Source organism: Equus przewalskii, chromosome 18, assembly GCF_037783145.1.
Source record: "Equus przewalskii isolate Varuska chromosome 18, EquPr2, whole genome shotgun sequence".
In the NCBI taxonomy this organism is placed as follows: Eukaryota; Metazoa; Chordata; class Mammalia; order Perissodactyla; family Equidae; genus Equus; species Equus przewalskii.
This window is the reverse complement of record NC_091848.1, coordinates 58,565,394-58,577,939: the sequence shown is the minus strand read 5'-3', so window position 1 is coordinate 58,577,939 and position 12,546 is coordinate 58,565,394. Positions and strand designations below refer to the sequence as shown.

Here is a 12,546-nt window from a genome sequence, read left to right as displayed (position 1 = left end):
GCTGTTCCCCTAGGATCCTTAACTCCCAACCCGGCCCTCGGCGTATAGAGGGCCCTCGATACAATTGTTGAGAGAATGGATAAATATTCAGTGGGTCTATACGCCTGATCCTCTTTCGTCCCTAGGGAGCTAAAGCTCTTCCTCAGGCAGGCAAAACAGGGAACTTTTCCCCCTGCCGTAACTAACTTTATTCACCAACCTGTCCCCCCATTTTGTTTTTTAAAAATAAAGGAGATCTTTGAATAAAATATTTAAAAAATATTTGGATAAAAAAAGAATTTTAGGGTAAAAAGTAAGATTATATTCTGAATGAAAATAGTTATTAGCAAAGCCTTTAAGGGCCTGATTGTATGAAAACTGACTCAAAATGATGCGCATAAATGTGAGGTGATGTGTATAAATCCACTCATAATTTTCAAAGACAGATCATGCCTTTCTTCCATGTCCATGCTGTTAGATCTCTTGAGTTGTAAGAGTGGATTATGAATCCATTCATTACTTATTGATTATCAGATTGGTATGGGGCAGAGAACGTCACAGTATTTATTCACATACTAAGGTTGGAAGAACCTGGGCTTCTTGCTCTAGAAACGACACTCCACAGTAGTTTCTGCATTTTTGTCAGAATGCCTTAGGACCTGCATGAGAAAGGCCGAGGGACGGCTCAGAGACTGGCCGGTGGGATTCCTCTCTTCACTGGGGAAAGATGCCTGGCTCTCATTCCAAGCGGCTGCTTCTGAAGCTTGTTGATGGTTTACTCAATGCCTAGTGCCCTAGGGGATTTTTCCTCTGAAGAACAAAAGACGAAGATGTAAATTTTAACGAACTGTATTCTAGCTTGTTGCTGAAAGGGGTACCTCATTTAGGATATGGAGAAGTGACAACAAGCAGGCTGGGCCCGTGTAGCAGAACCCTGGGGTTCCCTTTTCACTTAGGAGTCTAAAAATGAGACATCTACCGTAAGAAAAAAATTCCCACCCCACACAAGGAACAGATGTCCTCCTTTTGTCCCTCACATGACACCTAAATAATACACGTGGTGGATTTTTCTGCAGTGACTCTGCCACCAATAGTGAGCCGGTGTGACGGATTTGCTCCCAGGACAATCTCCCTTCTCCTCATCCACATATCCACCAAACAAGCTGGACAAATCTGCTGCTGCTGGAGGGGCAGACGGTATTTTGCGCAGTCTCCATTGATTTCAAAGTTAGATAAAATATACCATGCAGCTGTTATAAACAACCTGAAAAAACATAGTCTGGTGTTATAACCCACCGTATCCCCAGTATTGCTTGTCTAATTGCCTTGAGGAAGACTCAGAAAGTGGTTAAACTGGACAAGACTCCGTGTCATCTAGATCTGAGTGTGCGAGTGGAAGCACGGGGGGAGAGTGTGGGAGGTGGGCCTTGACTTTCAGGAGCAGAGCAGAAATCAGGACTCTAGTTCCCTCTTTCCCCTCTGACCCCACACACCTCTTTTGTTTTAGGTCGTTAACCTGAGGCTTCAAAGGATTTATTAAATTTTTTTGTTCTCTTTCCTGATCTTATTGTGAGCGCTTCATAAATATTCATCATTGAGAGGAATCTGGCTGAAACATCTGTCACCTCGTTGATTGCCAAGTCAGCTGGGTGATACCACTCACTTTCATTCCTCAATTTCTCCTGGGGGGTCATTTTGGAAATCTTGTGCTTGGGGACAAGGAAAGACTTTCCCAAGACACGAGGTCATTCCTTGGTTATTGGAGGAACATGGGCAGTAGGGTGACTCATAGTTCCCGTTTGCCTGGGACTGGGGGATTCCCGGGAATTTCAGTGCTGAGACCCTCGAAGTCCCCACAAATCAGGATGAACTGGTCACTCTGGTAGAGAGCTATGCTCCTTCACCACAATGTCCAAAGATGCGCTTGATTATTGACGACAAGATAATAATGAGGATGTGCTGACATTCAGGATGATATTTTAAAAACAAATTTTGAAAGAAAACAAATGGCTTTAATGCCCTTCAATACTGTCTCATCACTATACGGAACTATCCACTCTACAAGGACTGGGCATTAGAAGCTGAGGCTTAGATTAATTTCTACTGTAAAAAAATTGAAGAAACATTTAACATGTGTCATCATTAGTAATGAATTCATTACTCATTGAAGAAATATGTTCCCTGAAAGAAGATCTCTACATGAGCCCTTTAACTGTTTTCTCCCAAAATAAGCATACAAACGCCAGCAGAGACCCAAGATTCTGCTCTTTCTGATAATAACCAGAAGTGATATATCTGAAGTGTGAATGCTCTCCCTAGAGACAATCACTGCTGCAAGATGTGCTACCACCAAAAATGTGTTTCTAGGGTTCCCGTAGGTCTGAGGCAGCTGGTGAGAGAAACTGGGCAACGATGCATGGACCACTCTGGGCGTCTTACCGGGTTGGTTTCCTTGAAGAGGAGCACCGCTGGGGCAGCTTCTTGATTTCAGAAGCAGCAAAGGCATTTGGCATCAATGTGATCCAGATGCAGGTGAAGAGGACCAACTGGGAAGCCAGGATCATCTCTTCCAAACGAAAGGGATGTAGACCCTTTCCAGTACTGTTATCAATGTTGCTTCTTCATGTGTCTTTTTAAAAGTAAACAGTACCAGGTAAAATGTATCAAAGTAAAAAGAGAGACACGGCCTTCAATGCGGCATCTCTTGTCTTAGTAGATTAGACAGATGTGCGTCACTTACAGGCAGACATCTGTCTGGATCATCAGCAATTTAAGGAATACAGAGCAGATTTTTCATTTTCAATTTCCATCCTGCAGTGCTCTTTCCAGAGGAGGTTCTTTGCGGACACTCGATCCCTGCTTGATAGGGTCTCAGCTGCCGTCCCGGCAGACAAAGCAGTGAGGTTGGCCACGAAATCCCCTTAATCCAGCACCATATCGTTTGAGTATGTTTAATGACTTAGCAATATAATATGCTTATGAGAACAAAGATGATTAATTTAATTTTTATTACACATTAAATTATCTCCTGGCTCATTTTTAATCCAGGAAGGAATCTTTCACTCCCCAAATGCATACAGATTGCCATTAGTACAAACAAAAAATTATATGATTATTTTTGTCAAATAAATAAGCACATTTTAAGATGATGGTTTATTCCTTTCATATCAAAAGTGGTTCAGATTAAGGTTAGCATGGTAAACAGCCTGATAAATAAAAAATAAATTAGTCTCGGGCAGAGGGACAGGAGCACACTATCACTGTTAAGTTATGGCTCCTACAGGTACTTGGCACACATGCAATAGAAATACTCACTGGAAATACTTCCTCTATGTGTGCAAAGTACTAATGAGTGGGTATGTCAGTGAAATTACACTTCCCCAGCTGGAATACCACAAGGTGAGCAACACAGCGACAGCTGACCTGCTCACTAGGAGTTAAGAATGTCATTTCCTTCCCAGAAATATAGTGTGAAGGAAATTCTTACACTTCCTGGAATTGATTTGTCTCCTTGACACCTTGTATCCTGAGTTATTGCGTTATCATGGTAATTTCCTTAGCTTGGGTTATGTCTTCTCAGCCCGTGGATTAAAACCTCCTCCTATGTTTCTTAGGCATATCTTTCCTCTTTAAAATATATGTTTAGTATAAAATATTACAGAATGATGGAATAAATCCTTACTTCCCTCTCAACCTCTATCTAGTGTTCATCATTATATATAGCTATACTGTTATTATATATATTATTCATAAATAATGTACAAACGTGCATGTTTCAAAAAAATTTACATAAATGGTGTCATATTACACTTTTATTTCTACAGCCTACTTTTTCTTTCAGCATTGTGCTTAGAAATTTATGATGTTGCTGGATATAGCTCTAGTTAATTTTAGCTGCTATATGATATTTCAGTGTGTGGATAACTAACATTTTATTTATTCATTATTTTGTTGATAGACATTTATTTCTTATTTTTCTGTCATAAACAATCCTGCAGTGAATTTTTGTAAATATTTCCTTGTGCACATGTTAAAATTGTGGCCCCCCCTTAGGAAAGAGAAAGAGAATCAATGCATGCAAGTCTGACAGCTAAAAAAAATCCATTAGAAAACGGCCTTTGCGATGGCGGAAGATATACACACCAGATGCTTATGTTTTCAGTTAGTCTTTGGATCACAGCAATGTATGAAGAAGCAAAAATATTAATAATTGACAGGAAACCAACAATGGAAATGTTGTATCGAAATGACAATCAGTGAACAATGGACATATGCAATAACGATGATTCTTTAGGGAGAAAGGGGAAAAGCAACTGAAATATGACCAATCCATCCCTTTTCTGTGGCTTCAGGGATCCCTCCGAGGAGCAAAAAGAAGGCAGATGACCTGGGCTCATCTTGTGAACCGGACCTCAAGGAAGATAGGGTCATGATATTTGTTTTGAATACCTACATGTTTGGTACTTTTAAAACAAACTTTTAATGAAGGGGCTTCTCCCTGGTATTTTGTCATACTCTATCCCAGCAGCCAATCCTAGTGATAAGAGGATCAAGAATAATCCATTTCAGGTGTATGATGTTTGTGATTGTCATGAAAGAAACTTAAAAAGGTGAGTTGGTGTGCAGCATTCATCCCAGGCCCAGAAATCTCCCAGCTCATTACAAGATTGAAAATGAGTGATGCCCTCTTACTGCATTCTATGTCTTTGTGCTGTCAGATTAATTTAGTTTTACAAATATTTCACACATACTTACTTAGGACCTCATGTGTGTAAGCCACTGGGCAACCTACTCCAAAAGATAAACTTCTAAATTATAACCTAAAAGAGCTCGTAGGCCAAAAATAAGAATTACAGAGGCCAAGTATGGCCTAAGCGGAATAAATAAACTGCTAAAAGTTCAAAATGAGTGAGCATTCCTGTCTTGTTAGAAGTGATCTGGAAATGCATCACAAAAATTGTAACGTTTGGGAGAGACTGAAGATGTGATGCAGTTTCAATTTTACAGGAACAGGGCAGATGAGTGGGGAGGAGTCTCCGTGGAAATTCTTGAATGCAAAAGCTTGAAACTGAGAGAGTAAGATTTGTCTAAAGGCTTTTCAGTACTCAATTTGAGTATAACAGAGTCCATGAGGAGAATTGTGGAGGAAAAGGCTCAGAGTTAAACCAATGTTTTATTTGAAAGAACCTCAAATAGTGCCAGTGAACAAATGCAGCTTGAAGTAGAAATAAATAAATAAATGCATTTAGATACCATATAATCTGTATATATAGCTACAGTCATGGCCCAATTAATGACGTCTTGGTCGACAGACTGCATGTACAATGGTAGTCCCATAATCTTAGTACTATCTAGTCTAGATGTGTAGTAGGCTATACCATCCAGGTTGCGTAAGTGCACTCCATGACGTTCACACAATGATGAAATTGCCTAACAATTCATTTCTCAGAACACATCCTCACGTTAAATGATGCATCACTGTATATTTGTGTACCTGTATCTATATATGACATTCTAGATATGTTTACCATATATGTGTATAATTTGGTAGCTATGATAATCCATTGAAAGTTATCAAAGAGGGATATGATATAAGGAGAGTTTGTTTACAAAGATTAATCTAGCAGCTATGTTTAGAAAGTAAGAGAATATCAGCAGGATGAACGAGATAAGTAACTAGAGTTTTACAAAACAGAGGCAGGTAGTTTTCAGGATAAAGGCCTCAGTGGTACCAGTAGGAATGTGTATAGAAGCAGTGGCTGAGAGAGGAAGGACAGACATGGACCTGAAGATGGATCACCTGTTATATTTCAATAGCATGGAATGTGAGGAAAGCTACCTTTCAAGGACTTTTAGGGCACAAAACATCCAAACTCCTGCTCATTTTCATGTCTTCCCCAGACCCCACTGAATCCTGTGACATCATATCACCCTAACATTATGTGAATTTTGGTAACATGCATTTAAAGCTCCTCCTTGTCAACAACATAGTCCAATAACATTTACATATTACTCATTTCTTTATATTACCAGCTTCATTTTTTTTTTTTTAATTCTAGGAAGATTGAGACCATTTTCTTCCTATTCTGCTGCTTCTCTCTTCTTCACTGTGCCCATCTCAACTTAGGTCTCCAATCTTGTCTTTCAACTTTCTGAATTAGTGAAACCTTTAAGATTACCCAACAACATACAAGTAGAGCTACAAAGGGCCTTGGAAGGCATCATAGACACTGAGAGGCAACTCACTTCTGGCTCCTCATGGAATCACCTCGGTGAAGAGCTGCCTCTTACAGTCTGGCGCTGTCTTCACTGTCTTAACTCATTTCTCATGTTTTCCTCATTGCTTTCCCATTCTGTTTATTTCTCTGTGTGACATGAGAGTTGAACCACACAAGAAGTGACATTCACCATGTCCCAAACAAAGTGGAATGAAAGGCCTTTGGTGGCTAGCAGAATTACTGGGATTTGCCTCTGTTCACCCAAACACAAACCTGCCTCCACTGTGGAGTTCAATGTGATATGAGCCTCCAGGCTGCCCAGCTGTATTATAATCAAAGACATTATAATCGAGTCCTGTTCAGAGGAACTCCACTATTTTAGTACTTAATGCACTTATGAAGCCACATTGAAAACATACAGTCATATAAAACATTATATTTGCTTTCCTGTTTAATTATAATAGTATGACATGAACATCTGATTAAAATTCTCTCCCTGTTTTTGAATAACATACACACATATATTAAAGAGTTTATTAGGTACTCCCACTTTAAGTCCATAAAACAGTAGGACAATCACAATTATAAAAAACTTTGCACACTAACCAAACAAAGCCACATCTCATCTGCACAATTGTGTGACAGTTTTAGTAGAAAGAGAACAGATATTAGTATGAAATCTAAACACTTCTCTTCAACAGTTTTGTCAGTGAATCTATGACTTTCCTATTTCTCAGGCTGTAGATAATTGGATTTAACAACGGAATGATGACAGTGTAAAATAGAGAGTCCATCATATCTTGGTCATCTGCTCTGTGCAGATCTAGGGCGCACATACATGAAGAGGAGAGGGCCATAGTATAAAGAGACAGAGAAGAGATGGGCTCCACAGGTGGAGAAGGCTTTCCTGATGCCTTGTACAGACTTCCTTTTTAAGATTGTAAAGAGAACAAGTGTATAAGAGACAAGAACAGTCAGAATGGTGAACACCTGTATTGACCCAGAGGAGATAAAAACCATCAGAACATTAATAGAAGGGTCAGTACAGGAAATCTTAAACAATGGCATGATGTCACAGTAAAAGTGATGTATTATGTTAGAATTACAGAAGGTTAATCTGAGTAAAAAAAGTAGATGAAATGCGGGATGAATAAGGCCACACACAAATAAGGCGACTAACAGTCGGATGCATAGTCTATCGGTCATAATCACTGGATAAAGTAAAGGTTTGCATATGGCCACATAGCGATCATATGCCATTGCTGCCAAAAGAAAACATTCTGTGGTTGCACTGAATGCAAAGGAAAAAAATTGTAACGTGCATTCAGAGAGAGAGATCATCTGATTTGTGGCAAAGAAGTTGACCAGCATCTTGGGGGTCACTGTGGATGATATCCAAGCATCCATGAAGGCTAAACTCCCAAGGAACAAGTACATGGGAGTGTGAAGGTGAGGGTCATTGCAGATGAGTGCAATTAGTCCAAGGTTTCCCATAATGGTGATGAGATATATCACCAAGAACACCAGAAACAGGGGGATTTGCCACTCCAGTTGATATGCAAGTCCTGTGAGAACAAACTCTGTCAGCAAAGTTGCATTTTTAGTTTCCATATCCTTAATAGATGACCCCTGAAATAAAATGTAATCGAAGTAAAAAGAATATTCACCAAGGTTTTATAGAAGAAAATTTGGTGAGGGTAATTGAAATAAAACCCTGCACTAGCCCAAATGCCATTAATTTTATTTGCTCTTACTCTAATACATGGAAACTATCTGGAGTAATCGTTATATTAGAAAAATCCAATTATTTCTATTCAAACTATGTGCTGGAATGAACAGATTGAGAAGAGAAGGAAGACATGCTAAACATGAGCATCCTTGTGGGGAAACTATTGAATGAGGAGGGAAATCTGTGTGTAGGACATGGAAGAAGCATAAAAAATAAAGATATTAGAAGAGCCTGGATTATAAAATGAATTGAAGGCCATGTGAAAAATCTTGAAATTTATTCTTCAATCAGTAGGCAAGCACTGAAAGCTTTTAATAAAAGTAGTGGCATCATTAGATATTTTTAAAATTATGTATTAGGTTGTATAACATAGGCTTCAGGGAGGAGAACCTAGCATCAGGGATGCTGTTAGGAAGTTGTTATTATTATCCAGGGACTCAAGCCAGATTACATATCGGAATGGTCTTGGGAATATTTTTGTGCAAAATATAGATTCTGAGGTATTTCTGTAGAAATTGACCCAGTAGGTTAAGAATGGGGTCTAATAATATGCATTTTTTACATGGGCCCCAGTTGATTAAAGTGCATGTGCAGTTCATAGTCCACGTGTGATATCACATTGGGAGTGGGGAGGATGTCAAAGAGATAGATTAAGAAAAATGAGAATGAAGAGTCACTGGGACTTGGTGACAAACTAGATGAGAAGGGCTGGTCAGCTAGGAGATGAGTCATTTGGTGACTGATAGATGATCACTGAAAATTGAGACTGAGAACTCAGGTGCATTGGCCAGTATATGGAGAGAGCATCCTCTGAACATCCAGGTGAGATGTACTTAGTAGCATGAGTCTACCAGAGCTTAATAGAAATGATGACGTGAGGGTGTTCAGGATGGCTGAAAGCATAATTATGGATTCCTGCCCTTTGGAGAGGGAGCATATGGTAAAAAGAAGGAGAGCATGGATAGAAACTTGAAGAAGTTATACTAAAGAGATGACAAAATGGATATACATCATTTATCAGATGGATCACATCTGATCCTCTTTCTACCACATGAGTCTTGGTGTCAGACAAAATCTGTCATCCACGCTAGAAGCCAAAAGTTCTAGAAGCTGACTTTCCCATCCCCCTTGCAGCTAGAGTAGAGGACTTAATCTAGGATTAGCCACCCAAAGCCATCCACACTGGATTTGAAATATGGGGAGAGGAAGAAAAGGGGTCAAATGAGGACAAGGAGAATATTGGTTGCAAAGTCAACCAAGGGAACCAGATCAAGACCCTGGAAAACGCATCCTGCACCCACAACAGTGGCATCTTCAGTGTGAGCTGTGACAATCCAAATGCAGCAGCAATGACAGCAGCTCTTATTGAGCTAAAGTTGGGACATGATTTTGGCTGTTGAAGGGCTGCCTTATTTCTTTGTTTCTTCCCATTTCTCAAGTGGTTTTCTCCTCCTTGCCTAACATTTCTATTTAATTTCCATTCCATGAACTAATTTCCTTTTGCAACCCAGAGCTCTGGCTCACACAAAAGGAGACAAGGGAGAGACAGAGAAGGATATGAGCAGAGTGATCAGAAAAGCAGGAGGAATTGGGAAGCTGAGTGTTGTGGACTTACAGAGAGGAAAATACTCGAGGACAACGTGAAGTACAGTGCCAAAAGTGAAATAAATGCTCTGGTAGGATAAGGAGTGACCAGATTTCACTGAGTGTGGAAATTAAGACATCTTAGTGTGTTTAGTGAAAGCAATTTCCATTTAGTGATAGAGTTGAGGTCAGAGAATAAGGAGAAGTGATTGGGAAAGAAGTGGCAGTGCAGTAGGAGAATGAAGAGAGTTCTCCAAGATGTGGACAACAGTTTGCACCTGTCCACTGCCCATAGACAGATTTGAATTTTCCTTCTGTAGAACAATGTCATGAAGTTTTCAAAAGAGAGAGGAAAGCACTGAGAAGATAGAGGGGAAAGAAGTGGAATGGGAAATTTGGTGGGTGAAAAGAAAACAAGGGCAGGAAGAGAAGAAGGTAGAGAATACCAGTCAGAGACGGTCAGTGTCAGGAAGACAAGGCCAGGCAGAGGGAGAGAGGAAGTCTCTCTGAGGCCTGAGGGGAAGACGGGGAGGCTCAGAGGCCGGGGTGAATGTTTGTCTTCACCTCAGTTTTCATTAAAAGTGTCAACACTGGGAGTCCTTTCTTTTTCTTTTAGTCAAAATTCCATGTTTATTTTCCCTACAGATTTGTGTATGAAACAGATTTTCATTTTAAATTTTACCTTAGAAAGTCTGTACTGTTCATAAATATACTGGCACTGCCTGAAAGTTGTTTCTATATTTAAAAGTTGCCGTATCTTTCTGTGACTGTCATTAGAACTGTCTTGCCCAGAGATCCTGCTGGTTTTACTTGAGAGCACCGTCTTCACCAGTTTTATTAGCAGAATAAAACTGAGCCAAAGACTAGAACCTAACTCAGACAACATGAATAACCAATGCCAATAATTGTAGTCGTTAAACATATTTTTACTTAGAATGGTCTTCCTTCCATGCAATCCTAAATCACTTAAATAAGCAAAAATTCTCAAATTCAATATGTGGATACATATTAAGTCATAAAGCTGGAAAGAGCAGGCAAGGGACATTTTCCACATTTGTCCTCTTCTCCATAGGTATAATATGTATATTTATATCATTTTATAAATCACATGTACATAAAAATACTCAATTAAATTTTTGTCAGAAGTAGGTGGGAGGTAGGGAGGTTAATATCCAAGTGATTTAACTTAAGAGTTAGTCAGAGAATGTCGTTAATTAAATGGAATAAACGTTTTCATCAGAATCCTCAGCAAGATTTCTTATGTAGGAATCATGACGACCTGAATCCTTAAATTCACTTTTAAATTGTTGAACGTTCTTGTTTACCAAAACATATGTTATGTAGTCGTTATAATTGTGCTAGCCAGATAACTAAATATCATTAAAGAGTACAATTCACTCTCAGAGCTATTTTGTTTATCTAGATTTTCCTCACAGTAATAAAGTAACACAGATTATTCACTATTTGTTTTCCATCTCAACTGGCTAGGGAATCCTGTAAACCAAATCAAAATTATTATGAACAGCATTATTTTCAACTTTCTATAAAAAATAATGAATATTATAGAAATCATTATCTCTTACAAATACCTGTTAAGAAATAGTGGAGATCCTTTCAAAGAGCTAGGCTTTCTAAAGTAGAAAATTATACAGCAGCACAGGAAATCACAATAACATAGGTAGCAGTTCTTTGCACACTGATTCATTGTGGAGGCTTCATTTCCCAAGCTCAGTAAGATATTGTTTGTATTAATTGTTTTGAACAGAAGAGTCAACTAATTATACAACTGTGTGCCTTTTCCAGAAGAGGAAGGAGTGAAGACCTAAAATTCCCCTGGCAGCACCCAAGGATCCCCTCTAGGACAAAGCTAAGCTGCTCCTCTGGGCACTGTGGACTTGGACATGCGTGAGAAGTCCAGGCTGTCCCTCAGGGCATTAGAGACTCCGAAATCCTAAACATCAACTCATCGCAGACAATGCTAGTTTGAACACTTGAAACTGCACTTTATGCCACTATTTTCCACCACAGATAACACTTCTGACAAGGTTATGCAAACTCCAGCTTATCTATACATTTTGGTGTTCTGAGTGCTTTGATCGGCATGGTCTTGTCTGAGATAATCATACATGATCTTGATGAGGCCAGAGTTCTAGATTCCCTTCAGGAGCCAACCCCAGAAAGTTGTTCTCATGCAAACCGGAGCGCACATCCAGACCTGTATCTAACTCCCCAATTTAAGCCGAAATCTGATGAGAGACCTTACTAGGCAAATGTCAGGAAGGAGCAAAGGAAAAAAGGGCAAAGGACCACAGTGGAAGGAGGTGCGGATCAGAACTTCCCAAACTTTACAGACTGAATCTCCTGGAGATCTTGTTAAAATGCAGATTCTGTCTCAGAGGTCAGGGTAGGGTGAGGGCCTTCATTTCCAGCAAGGTGATGCCTGTGGACATTTGCCTTCCACAGGGCCTTCTTCATTGGAGGGCCTGAATTATCCGGAGACCTGGATCCCTGGAGAAGCTCAACATGGTCAATGGAGCTGGCATGCCAAGAGAGAAGCAGGAGCCAGATTGGGGCAGGGAGGCCAGCCTGGGTGGGCTCACAGGGGGTCTAGAGGCCAGGTAGGGCCTTTGTGCTGTACACCAAATTAAAGGAACTTTATTGAGGAATTTTGAACGTGGTTGTAATGTGTTCAGCTTTGTCTTTCATGCGTTAGCAGAGAATGTTTTCAAAGAGCATTCATTCAGAAAAATAAAACAATTTACTCATCTGTAACATTTTCATTTGTTACCTAAAAAGTAAAAAATAAATTAACCTCCAGTGGCTACACTGGGGAAAAAAGGATATATTTTTTAATACTCATTCATCTATTTTCCTGCTTCCTTAAAATTTTGCTAATGAAAGAGAAAGAAGTGGTGCAAAAATAACATAGACAAAACAGCATTCACTGGGAACTCTGCGGAAGGGTGGGGTGAGCAGTGTTGATGCGGGGTCGGTGAGCCGAGGAGTCGAAAGAAAGATTTCTTAGACTCTCAAGAT

At 39.7% G+C, this 12,546-nt stretch overlaps 1 protein-coding gene and 1 pseudogene across 1 annotated transcript in view; both read right to left on the bottom strand.

The window, feature by feature from the left end:
• Window positions 1–12,546, bottom strand: part of GABRR3 (gamma-aminobutyric acid type A receptor subunit rho3) — a 57,351-nt gene that overhangs the window by 39,248 nt on the left and 5,557 nt on the right. The gene's annotated exons all lie outside the window — the stretch shown is intronic.
• LOC139076960 (olfactory receptor 5H2-like) lies at window positions 6,878–7,829 on the bottom strand (annotated as a pseudogene).